General features: G+C 27.7%; 1 pseudogene; it reads left to right on the top strand.

Annotated features, from left to right (window-relative positions):
• LOC113368030 overlaps positions 1-12,793 on the top strand; it is a 38,857-nt pseudogene extending 26,064 nt beyond the window's left edge.
• Positions 12,794-14,157: the final 1,364 nt, after the last annotated feature.

Genomic DNA, 14,157 nt, shown 5'->3' with positions numbered 1-14,157 from the left:
CGTGGTTAATTTTCTGGAAATTTTAATAAATCCTTTATAATCATCAGATTTTAAACCAAGATCTAATATTATGCGCTTTTTCTTTTGGTTTGAAATCTGATAAATTTTATTGTCCTTACATACGCATTTAAATTTATATTTTATAATATACATATATTGAATCATACTTCTAACATTATATTTAAATAATTATTAATTATTTTATTCTTGCTAAGAATTTCATTTCGTATTTTTGAGTATGGAATGCAGTATATAATTAGGTGCCAGTAACCATTTTCTTTCAGGTTTTGCTAAAAACGAACGACATAATTTGGCGAATGATTTTGTAATAATATTTTTTGCAAAATCGCAATTTGTTAAAATTGCGGAACATTTTTTATTGCATAGATTAAAGAAGTTTGCACGGAGAAGAACGACGTATGCATATTTTTTGAATGTTTTATTAAATCAGTGCCATGAAGTTTAAATATTCAGCCGAACATTTTTTTGTAGAACAATTTTTGGATATTCAATTTTTTTATAGATACTTATATCATCAACATATTTTTCTGCGATACGAAGTGCGTTTTTTTAATTTACTCTACAGAATTGGATGAATTGGAAGTACCTGAATTTTAACCACTGTTAAAAATAAAAAGAGGCGCTAATTGATGGAAAAATTCATCCAATTCTGTGTCTATAAAATATATAATATATATAATATATTATATAAATATGATTTTTATATATTTATAAATCTATAAATATATATGGTGCAATTGACGTGATCATGTTTCTCTTTTTCTCATATTATCTCTGCTGTGCTTTTGGCCTGTGTAATGGTTGTCTCGTCGACATTTGCATGCCGCTTCAAAAATCAAAAATAATCAAATCAAATCATTCACACGTAAGTATTTCTTGATAATTTGGTTGACAATAATTGATTTAATTGACTGATTAATACAGTACAAACCAGCAATAAATATTTGTGGAAGAAATGTCCATTGCTGGAACAAAACGACAAAGTATCTACAATTGCAATGTTGGTCAAGATTAGAATTTATATTGAAAATATAATAGATGATTTTTGCAATGATGGATCACTTTGTTGGAACTGTATTTATTCATGCACATATATTTTATTAGGTATAAATGAATTTTAAAACGATGCTAAATATTTTATAACACTAATGTATTAACACTAACCTTTTTTGAAATTTGTTTGCCAATCATTTTTTTGCTAAAGTAATACGAATTTGAAGTTTTTATCTAACCTGTTCTCAAAATTATACTCAAAAAAAATAATAGTGAGAATAATTTAAAAATTCAGTCAATACTAGCTTAAATATAGCTTTAATGTTTAAAATAGCCTTAAATCATTTCAAGATATAAAAGGAAATATCGAGCAAAATTTTGCTAGCCTAATTAATCACGTATTTTTTTATATACAAAACATAATTTTTTGTTATTTCTGAATCTTCCTGACCAAAATTAATACTTATATTTGATTTGACACAATATTTACACAACTTCTGTAAATTCTGTGAATTAATTAACACAAATCAGTGCTCAAATTACAATGAACTTATATAAAATTTTCCATCCCAAAAATAATTTAAAAATAAAATATATAAAAATACATTTATTTCTCTTGTTGGCCATTTACTCGACTTATCGTTAATTTATTTCATGCCATAGAATCCTTTTGCTAGTAGAAATATTTGCATGGCGATTGAATTTCATCGAAAACCTTTAGTAATTTGTTATGTGTGGCGGCTGATGCACGATTTTGATTACTTTTTTTCTATCCTATAGATTTAGATTAAACCTTTAACAAATTTGAGTAAAAAATAATAGATAGAATGAAAAAATAGAAGAAATAAAAATATTTCAACATATGTGCTGTTGACATACTCAAATTTGTTGTTAGTTTAGCATGTTGTATCATATTTATAAGTAGACCAACCAATACGCTTTATGATATTAACAAATTCTTATAGACCAAAAAATTAAATTTCATAATAGGTCGATTCTAATTATATTTGTATGCAATCAGTTTGTATTTTAACTAAATCATTTTTTTAAAACAATATTTTGACCAGAACGATGATAGCTTTCTTAGTAACTATACGCTAAAAGCTTTTAACATATACGATTTTGCCAAATTTACCATACTAGTAGATATTTAATGCGTGCTGATAATTCCTAATTTTGCATATACCTTACTCAACATTTTTACTAGACAGTAAATTTTTAATACAGCTCTGATCTAATAGATTTTTTTTCTAATCTTTTCTATAATTTTTACTACTTTTCTATAATTCTATTGCCTTGAGCATGCTTCCAATTAGTTTCTGAAAGTTGTATAGAAATATCCCAGAGATGTGAACAGTGTCCCTTCCATATACAAGTGAGTCGTATAAAATACAATTATATTTATCATTTTTATTATAATTAAAAACGTTACTTGTAGTTATAAAAATACATCATGTAATATATTTTGAGCGCATTTCTCACAAATCATTTGGATAAAAGAAGTCATATTTTCAATAACTTATAAGTAGATTCATCAAAATCTTCGAAAAGCGCTCAAAACTAATTTCATTTCATTTTTTACGAAATTTACGAAATCATTCAAAATTCAACGTTTTAAATCAGTTTATAATTTACATAAACCATTTATTTTTATTTTTATATCCAAAGTTGAGATTAATTCATAGAAGTGTTTAGTCCATTATAATAGTGTATTTACAAGTATCTATAAAAATGAATTAATGTCAATTTTTACATATATTATTATAGTTCAAAAACATAGAATTTAGATGACAAACCTTTAGTTAAAATTACATGTTGTAGCTTAAATTTTATTTTGATTAACAGGGCTGATCTGGGTGTTTGAACAAAAATTAAATTTAAACAAAACTATAAAAAGTAGTTATATTTCAAATTACACTTTTTCATTATTTTGTTAATACCAAAATTAGTTTCAAACAACAAAATTTGGCTTATAAATGTGCCTTATAACTACCTGTATAGAATGTCAATTATTGAAAGAGCAAAAAAGTACCTTATTTATTTTTAGTTATCTTTAAACTGTGTTAGATCAATTGTTGTACTTTTATTTCTTTTTAGAGTTTTATTGGTGTTTTCGTGCGTATAATTTTAGAAAATGCAGTGACGTTTTATTCCACTGAGGAAATCAGTGGCGCCTGTATGAAAATTTGCACTATGGAAACTGATGTAAGAAATAAAAAAAATAAAAAAAATTATAATTGATAGTGCAAAGAATTATTTTTTAGATACAAAGTATATTCTATCTTTAATAATAGTAATCAGTAATTTTTATAATATTCTATCTCCTCATTATTATATTAAATTTATTAATTTACATCAGTTTCCAGTGTTTCTCAACGTTAGTCATTGCTTACTGGGGTGAATTGCTTCTAGGTGATAACACAGCTATAAAATTAACCAAATGTAACCCAATGCAATGCCCCTCTATTTACACTCTATATATAAATTTACAAATCTCCTACTAGTTTTTAAAAAGCCCCATTCCTGACTTGAATATTATTGTTCTAGTGTATTTAAATGGCAACACCACTTTTTTTTTTAAATAGAAGCTGTTTTGTCAAAAGCAACACACTTTCTCATTTAGATGTACGTCCCGTGGTAAAACACCCACTTATCAATGTCGATTTGTTTGAAACCACTTTTGATGTGAATTCATAAAATTATGATAAAAATAATAAGTAAAAAAAGTTGTACAAAATTGAGCAGTTGTTTCAACGCCATATAAAGTTAAGACTCTCATATCTTACTATCAAGGAATATTTCGGCCAAATTTAAAATCTAGAGAAAATATTAGTATAAAATATTTGCAAAGAAAATTCTCATAAGGTCGTGTATCGGTGTCTATTCTCTATTTATTTAATATGCAGTTTTTCATATTAATACAAATTAAAATTAACGAATACATCAATTTCATGAAATAAATTCATATTTTCAAGAATAAATATCAAAAAATGAGAATAATATTGAAGCAACTAGTTAACAATGACCCCCGTGGATTCCTGAATCATAATTCTAAGTTGTTCAATCGTGAAATGATTAATTAGCAAACTCAAATAATTTATTTGAGCAATTTTGGCTTCGAGAAATCGTTCAGTTATTTTGCATCATATCTGTATTCCAACTTTTCTAATCGAAAGTACGAAATTATTTGTCAAGCTTTTCGCAAATCTTCCAAATTTCATATAATTTAATAAAAATATAATTTATAGCTGCTTGCATAAAAATCTTCAATTATTTCCTAGATGGCATTAAAACAATTTGCAATATCAATATTTAATGTTTATCACAACAATAATTTGAAAAGCTATAGAGGAACTGTTATAATTTGATTCATATGATTATATCTAACTATTACCATTTTTTCATAATTATATGAATTCATGCTTCACGTTGCTCCACCTCACAAAATTATAAAAAATATTTATATGTTGTCTCTATTTAAAACACTATCTCTAGTAATGAACGTTACTTGAAACTATTATTTTTTAATATATTTAATGATATGTTTCTATAAATGTGTTTTTTAAATCGTTGTATATCACGACCAATGTGGAATCTAATCGTAATGGCATAATTAAAAAAAATACCCAACATTGATATTTTTAAAATGTTACACATCACGTCCTATTGATTTCATATTATACATTTTTAATAGATATTTTATAAATTAAATGATGAATATGAGTTTGTGTTTAAATGTTAATTTAAGTTAAACTAATGAAAATTTATTGGTGCTTATTAAACACCGATTTATAGGACAACAAGCTCGGGGATATTTGCTTCTCGTTGCGCTACGTGCCTACGGCAGGCAAACTCACCGTCGTCATTTTGGAGGCGAAGAATTTGAAGAAAATGGATGTCGGTGGATTATCAGGTTCGGAAAAAGAAAATTTGTGTAAACTATTTTAATATCAACTCTTATTTAAAAGATATTGTTACTGAAATTATATTTTTTCATAATCATTTGAGAAAAAGAATAGCGAATGGACTAATAAAAGACCATAAACTTCATCATCCAAAGACCATGAAAGTTTCGTTCAAATCGTCAAAAAACTTTATGATTAATTACGATGAAACGGCCTAACTGATATTTACCAACAACTAATCAGCATAATTACTAATTGAAAAACACTTTTTAAATATTCAAAACTGGTTTAGCAAAGATTTGATTTAGAAAAACTTTGCGCTTCTCTCTAAAATCTAAGGAATTGTCTAGCATATCCTCTGGCAATATTAACTCAACCCGAGTCCATATCGAATTTCACAAAATGACTTGAACTTTTGAAGTTGGTGCAGCCCTTTTGGGAAAACGTTGACAAAAGATTTTGAGTTAGTTTATTTCTTGATCGCCATTAGTATAGAATGTTATATTATACTCTGCATCCATTACTAGCCTTTTTAGAAAACGTAGACAAAAGGTTTTGTCAACTGAAAATGACTTGAACGTCTAGAAAAATGAAAAGATGAAATCGGATTTTCTGGTAAAAACGAACTTCTTCTTATGTAACAAGTTTTTATAAAACTCTATGTAGCACGGGCTGTTTAATATCGTTAATCTCGAGCGAATATTTCTGATTTGAAATTAATTATTTAACGAATATTTAAAATTTGAAATACAATTTGAGTTAGTTTGTTTGTTTATGACATTAGTATACAATATTATATTATACTCTGTGATATCAATTGCTATCATTTTGAATAAAATATTAACAGAAATTATAAAATTTGAGAGTACAAAATAAGAGAATATAGAAAGCAGTGTGCCCTGATTGTAAATCAATATTCGATCAATATTTAAAATCGATGGAATTAATATTCGTACCACTTCTAATACAAAAGTATGCCATTACAAATCGTACGGTTTTTAATTACAAATAAGTAATTAAATTATTCATCATCTATTAAAATTTTTGCCACTTCTGATTACAATCAATCAAATAATTCTTTGAGACCATGAGCTGATTTTTCATGATATTGCGAACGTTTTTCTAATGAGATGCATTCATTGCTTTTAGTTTAAGTATTTTTGCATCATATCAGATTTAAGCCATTTATTTCTTCAGTCTTCATCGGTATTTTGCGATTCAGTTCATGCAATTATTAAAATTTAAAATTATAATGAATATAAATTGGTTTATTAATATTTTTTCTTAGATCCGTACGTGAAAATAGCGCTGATGCAGAATGGAAAGCGACTGAAGAAAAAGAAGACGAGCATTAAAAAGTGCACGCTGAATCCGTACTATAATGAGTCGTTTACATTCGAAGTTCCATTCGAACAGATACAGGTACTTCATATGTGGAATGATTTGTTGTTGAACGGGAAACGTTTTTTCGATGTTAACCCGATGTATTTTCCAAACGACCTTTTAGAATTCACTGATGCAAAGTATCTAATCAATTAGAAAGGTTCATTATATATCTATGTGAATCTATCAATCTCTATCAAATCGTGGTCGGATGATTTTGTATATTTACAGCCTTTACTTTTATTCCTAAAATAGTATTACGTACTTGAAATCGTAACTCAGCTAAAGAATTATCCAATAATTGCATTTAACAATAAATTTTTAAAACTGGTTAGAAAACGTTCAAAGTTGTTAATGTTAAAGAAGAAGAAAAATTAAATAAAAAAATACATTACTTAAAATTAATGTGTAATCTTTATCGATGATTATTTAAAAATTTATACTTGGAGCTTGTAACTTAAATATTAAATTTGACATGAAATGCAGTCGAAAACTTATTAAATTATGTAATTTGTAATTTGTAAAACAATCTTGCAACGTTATTCTTTCTATATTTTTAAATTTCCAGTTTTATGAACATTTGCAATAACGATGCACCTTGAACCGAAATTGTTTACTTGCCTCTATATGTTAGAAGAATAGTTCATAAAATGTATGTAATAAATAGAGCAAAAAAGCTCAGATAATTTTAGCCCAGATAGCTTTTGATAGAGCAAAATACTCAAAAAAATTATAATATGGTTTCGCAAGTTCTTGATGTTTTTCTTTATTTTTTTATCTACGTCGCAGTTAGTATTTTTTATCTTTGCACAGTGAATCCAAATGGTTTATTTCTGTATTTGAGCCACTATTTATGTATCGTATTATAGCTTTGGAAGAATCAATAGAAATCCTTATCGTTGTGCATTCAGTGTTTATTCAGCTGTTTTTTGTGTGATTTGATGTATCATATATTTCGTTGTATATATATTGAAAAGCAATTGAATCAGAAATTTGTAGAAAAAAATATTTGATTTAAAAGGTTAACAATGAAACAGATTGTAAATTTTATTTTTACGACGTGTTGTCTTTGTATAAAGTCAATAAATTTTATGATTCAATTGTTGACAATATAAACCATTGATCATTCTGTGTACATACGAGTTTTTTTTATAAATTCCCAAAAAGTATTTTTGAAATTGTTTGTTTTGTGTGTTGTGTAATATCATTGTTTTCATGATTACCTATTTGATTGTTTCCATTAGTCCCCTTAATGTATTCGATTTGATAATTATCTTTTAACTTTTCTGTATAAATCACTGTACAAAGAAATATTTTCAAACGAGTCATATCATCCAATAAGGTTTATATAATTATTAAATATAAATAATAAAATTTATAGATAGACATTATATAAAGTAATATTTTTTCCAATTTATTATTATTAAAAAATTAAGCAAATTTACTCATATATTGCAGATTTAAAATATTAGATAAGGCATTAAATAAAGAAAAGTTTTACATCTACTCATACGATTACTATCATGATTAAATCGTTTGATCTGAAACTCAGTTTTACTTTTTATTAATATTCTCATATTTACATAAACGCTCATGTACTTTATTATAACAGCCTCAAGATATTTTCAATCTACATCTATAAACCTACATCACCAAAACAACGACAAAAATCATTTATCCTAACAAACATTATTCCTGCATTTCATAACATATTTCTGCACCATCATTCACTAACTCTTCTCTAATCTGTCTTCCAAAGCTTTATACGAAATCATAAAAAAACTGAAACTTAAAGTGACACAAATACTCTTCCAAGTCATTCTACCATATACTGCTACCTGTAACTGTGTATTGTATTGATAACTCTTCCAAAGAGTATTATACACAATTATGCTTGACATTATTTATTAAAGAATATATAATTAATTTGAATTGCTAAGTACCTACTTCTGGAATAATAAGGTTGTATAAATATAGAGGTTTTTCATACTCTTATACACGATAAATTTTAAAAAGCAACTAAATAAGTTAAAAAATGCATATTTTCCATTTGCTCTAAATTGATTTCTGATCTTGTATTATGTTGAAAATATCAAAAATCAATGAAAAGATCAGATTAGTTTTTATTCGATTATGCAAGAGTTGGATACAAGGCAATTTAAAATAAATTAAGTATTTCACTATAAATAATGAAAAGCATAATGTAAATATATTGATACTTAATCAATACAATAGTAAAGATTGAATGTTTATGTTAAATGTACCACTTAAAAAGTAAGTATCCTAACTATTTCTCTTGTTTCAAGGGGTCGTATCTATGTTTGATGTATTACCAAGTAATGAATAGCTATGAATTGTGGAGCAAAATTTTCTAATTGTAGATAAAACCAAGTTTAAGGAAAATGCAGTAAATAAGCTGCAATATTATGAGAATTATTAGAAAATTTTGCATTTATCAGATGTGATAAACGGCTTGATGATCATTCGATGTGTTTTACTTCTATTTTTTAAATCTATTTTTTCTCAGGAAAGTTTTATTTATGAGAGGTATTTGGGTAATTAACCGATAACTGAATCTACACATCTAAATCTCTATCTACTTCCTTGAAATATTGACTTTGTTTTTAAACATTATTTTTTCTAATCTATTTTTCTTTTTTTTCTTCAGCGTTTTTCGCTAAAAAATGTAATATTTAAAAAAACAAGTCCAAAGCATAGTTTTCAATGTTAATAAGTGGTCAAGATTTGACCAGGGCTTTTTCTATTTAACACGGGACCCTTTGGGGTAGGGTACAATGGTATGAGTATAAATACCTGAAACTTATAATAATAAAAAAGACTAGCAAATGTAATGAGAGAAGAAGGTTGTAGAGTAAAGTTCAATATATATATCATAATCTAAATAGTGGTTTTATTCACATATCTTATTGTGATGGAATATTTATAATTTACAGTCCGCTTATATCTAATTAATCATAGTAATCCTCATCATAATTGGTCCATTTCGAGTCGCATTTTAGACAATTATGGTGAGGATGACTATGATTAATTTGATATAAGCGGACCGTAAATTATAAATATTCTGATCTATCACCATCTCATTCCATCACTACAAGATATGTGAATAAAACCACTATTTAGATTATGATATCTTCTCTCGTTACATTTGCTAGTCTCTTTTATTATTATAAGTTACAGGTATTATATACTCATACCATTGTATCCCCTACCCCTAATGGTCCCGGGTTAAATAGAAAAAGCCCTGGTCAAATCTTGGCCAATAAGATAAACTCTTTTAGTTAATTTTAGTAATTTTGAAAATTATTTGCTTTTTAGTATTAATAAATACTAAGATTTTATTGAAAAACAAGATGGATTCATCGCCTCTCGGGGTTCGAAATATTTGACTACCGTGTGTGGATTTATTAAATTTTTATTCATATAATTAACGTTTAATTATTCGAATTCTTGATAAAATAACTGGCGTAAAAATTAATATTTTCTGCAGATAATATTGAAATCAAACAAATTATCTTAAAACAGACAAATTTAAATATTAAAAGCTTAACATTTGAAAAGCAGCATAATGGAGAAGTTTCTGCTCACAGAGCTTTTATCTCTGATTATTGTTCCAAAAATGAAAGAAAAAATAAAAAATAAATAAAACCAAAAAATGTACGTGAAAAATCAAACTAGCCACCAATGGCTGACTTAAAAAATTACAGCAAAAACTCAAAAACAGCTATGATTAATTCTGGTTCGATAAAACTGTACCTTGTACCCATACATTCAAATTCGTCAAATCTGCAAAAAAAACTTTTCGAAAGAACTTTTATCTTTGATTTACTGTTCCAAAAATGAAAGTAAGAATGAAAAAAATGAAAAAAAAATGTACGTGAGAAACAAACTAGCCACTAATGGCTACCTTAAAAAATTGCAATAAAATCTCAAAAACAGCTATGATTAATTCTGCTTCGATAAGAATTTTATCATACCCATACATTCAAATTCGGCAGTTTCGCGAAAAAAACATTCCAAAAGAATGATTATCAAGTCGGTTTTATAAATATACACATATATATATATACTATCATCCCTTAACCGCCTTCATCCGCGATTTCCGCGGTTTCTTCCACTTCGTTCCGCAGAAAGTGAACCTGATGGTAACCGTGGTGGATTACGATCGTATCGGCACATCAGAACCTATCGGTAAAGTGGTGCTGGGCTACAACGCATCTGGCACGGAGTTGCGCCATTGGTCTGACATGCTGGCGTCGCCTCGCAGGCCGATCGCGCAGTGGCACACGCTCAAGGACCCCGAAGACGATAAGAAGGACTAAACTGGCCCCGACCCTTAGGATGCTGGGGATAAAAAGGTAAATGAGGGTGGATTTTGGGATAGAAATTAATTGTGGACTCTACTACAGTTGAATATTGTAATAGATACATTGAAATCCCGTTAAGGGGTACAACTAGTGTAACCGCCTAAAAAAGATGATTTTGGGGAATTTATATTAAAAAAACTACTAAATTTTAGGAATATATTTATACATGTTTTAAGAATACATAGTAAAATTTTTGAAGAAAAAAATTAAATATGTTTTAAGTTGTCGTCGATCTACAACGGCGCGACAAAAAAAGGCCCTTCACTGCTGCAGTGATTCCGGCCTTCTACGTGAATGAAATTTAAAAAAAAAATTCTCGTTAAACTAGATAATATTGTCTGTAAGATGAACTACGATAGAGAAAAAAAATAAAAAATTGACAAAATGACGGCGTTTATTTTAAAAAAAAGTCGAATTTTACCCAAAATTTTGGTCGTTGTTGGACTGCCAAAAATCGATTTTTGATCCGATCAAAAAATCGATAGTTCATTTTACGGATAACTATATATAGAATATGTATAGAAAATTTGGTAGTGATCGGATCATTTGTTTTTGAGTAATCGCTGCAGCAAATTCGGAAAATGCTGCTTCGAGAAAAACGCGTTTAAAGATAAAATGATCGTTATACTATATACTATATATATATGCTCTTTAAATGGCTGTGACTCAAAAATCGATTTAAAATTTTGGTATGTTATTTTTAAAGGTATAACCTATCGAAATATGGAAAAATTGAAAATTCGATTTTTTGAAAATTTCACACTAGTTGTCCTCTTAAGACGATTTCTTAGAAACCTTGCCAGAAACACCATATTTTCTAATTTTGGTAAACGTAGGTATTAAATAGTACATTTCAATTGAATACTTAGTAGTGCAATTATAATTGCTTTATTGAATCCTTTCGCTACGAGAATATTTATCTCAGGAGTAACACTGCTGTACGAGACGGCAAGCCCCTAACCTCTTTCTTATACAATATATTTCAACATTTTCAAATCATTACACAGGTCCACAAAGTAAATAAGGTTGCCTGTATTGGATGTGCGACATATATTTTCTGAAGAACTCTTACTCCGAACACGAATCTAAAGTCAAATTCGGGGGTCAAAATGCAAAAAACGGAAAAATAATAAATAACACAAACTCCGATCTAGTAATTTTTCTGCATAACAATTAAAATCTTATAATTCATATCGTTTCTTCGTTCCCTATGTTCTCTTCAAAGGACCTGGCAAAGGATTTTTACAACGCTTTTCTCATCTTTATTAAGTTTCTTTGTGTGGAATCCAGCAGCAATTTGCAAACATGTTTCCAAATAACCGCAAACGTATTTGCAGGTTACTCAGGGGCATTAGGGAATAAATATGTTTGTGGATTGCTGCTGGATTCTACAAAAAGGAACTCAAAGATGAACAAGTAATGCAGATATCCATTGTATGGGTCATTAAAAGTAAAAAGTGCCGGAAAAAAGCCAGAAATTTTAACAACTTTCTTCATTTTGTGGACCTGTATTATCAATGAAAACGACACTCTGAATGCCGTCTTTAGACGAAAATTATCATCAAGCGGATGTCGCCTATAGGCAACAGTGGACTAAACCTTAGTGGACCTTAATTGTCTTGAAAATATTGGATTTATCACGCATAATTTTAAAAAATTGAGCTTTAAATAGAAATATTTTGCGGTTTGTAATTTTGCAACAATTTGGAAAGTTTTGCCATCCATGTACATAAATTTTCTGGTGTCTCGTCCTCTGATTCCCAATTTTTGAAACAATCTTTTTCGGCCATTTTTCACACTAAAATCAGATTTTTGCAGCTATTTTATGCGCTTTCCCACCACTTGTGGGCACTTTTGGAAGTTCGTGCTTATTGAAGCCATATCACTATAAATTTTCCCAATTTATCAAACTTCCTGATGGTGATTCCGAAGAATAAAAAAATTATACAGATAAATCACGCAATGTAAATTTATCTAACGCAATATGAATTCCAAAATTTTAATTATTTTTTATTATTTCAGTCTACTTGATTTCAAAATTGAAGCTGGAGAAGGACCGCAACTATGAAGAAATCGGATATATCGAAATCGGAACTAAATTATTATTTAATCGTTATATATAAATATAAATAATATAAAAAATATGCTGTTGAACTATCTTGTTTAAATGTATAAAGTTACTCCTAGTATTCTCTGTATTCAGTATAATATAGTCCATCGTTCATTCGGTTCATTCAAACGCGTTGATAGTGTGTATACCTACGTAAATTGAGATTGTAACATAACACGTTCATGATCATTCGTTTTCATTTATCAAATTTAATTTAAAATATTTTTTGTAATCATAGCATTAGAGAAGAGTCTCACTTATTCATTAGTTTATTTCTATTTGTATAAAAAGACTTGATAAAATTAATTAACAGCCTATATTTATCAAACTACATATAATTATTGTTAATTACCACTTGATATTAAGTTTATTGCGTAGACGATGTATGAGACTATGTGTTTGAATATTTATATTTGTAAATATGTTGATTTGTTTATTTAGATCAGTTCCTTAGAAAAAGACTTTAGGAATAAAAACCTAAACAACAAATATTTAAGAACGAACTACTTTTGAATACGTAAACATAAGTTTGCAGAAAATTTTTGTTACATATCAATTGACAATACCGATGCAGAAAGCTTATAGAATTATTTTAACTGTTAAATTTAATTCGGTGATAATTATTTAAAATAAAGAACACACTTGTAAATGTATCATTTTTGCATAAATTTATCAAATTTTGATTCTGAAGTAAATGCTATATTTGTGATAGATTTTGGTAGGATATTTTATGCAATTGAAAAATGATACATATTTGTTTTACATGTTATAAGTTCATTAATGTTAGACTGAACTGAATTTTATATTTTGTTGTATTCTCATCATCAAAACATAGGTACACAACAAAAACGTAGTATTTTTAAAAATGTGAACCATATTTAATGTCTCGATAACAAAATGTAATGTATAATACATTAAGTTTTATACTTACGAAAAGTGCCCGAGGTTTCTGCCGTAGATTCTAGATGCACGCGCGCACGTCGTTTTTATCATTATAATTGATTTAAAAAATAATAAATGTATATGTACATACAGCAGCCTACAATTCAAATCAAAATATTATTCTTAAACTACTAGAAATTTAGTTTCTAATCCCAAGAGGTTTTGTCGAAGTAATTAGATTCACTGAAAGTATATCGAGAAATCTTAGTTTATAATAGTTTTCACAAATCTTTCCTGGATATATATTTTTATTTTATATTTTTTGCTGTGTGTATAATACAAATCTTAACTAAATATTGGACCACATAATATGGACTCTGATATGATTATAATTATCCCATTTGCCAAAAGCGATTCACTCAAGCACTGCAATCCAAGGGCAAAAATTTCAGTTTGCCTCGTTTTAATAACGATTGTA

The sequence above is a fragment of the Ctenocephalides felis genome, unplaced genomic scaffold (genome assembly GCF_003426905.1).
Source record: "Ctenocephalides felis isolate EL2017-DRISC unplaced genomic scaffold, ASM342690v1 CF-g0.4_SCAFFOLD_01170, whole genome shotgun sequence".
Lineage (NCBI taxonomy): Eukaryota > Metazoa > Arthropoda > Insecta > Siphonaptera > Pulicidae > Ctenocephalides > Ctenocephalides felis.
Note: the sequence above shows the minus strand (reverse complement) of the source record. Positions and strands in the feature narration are given on the sequence as shown.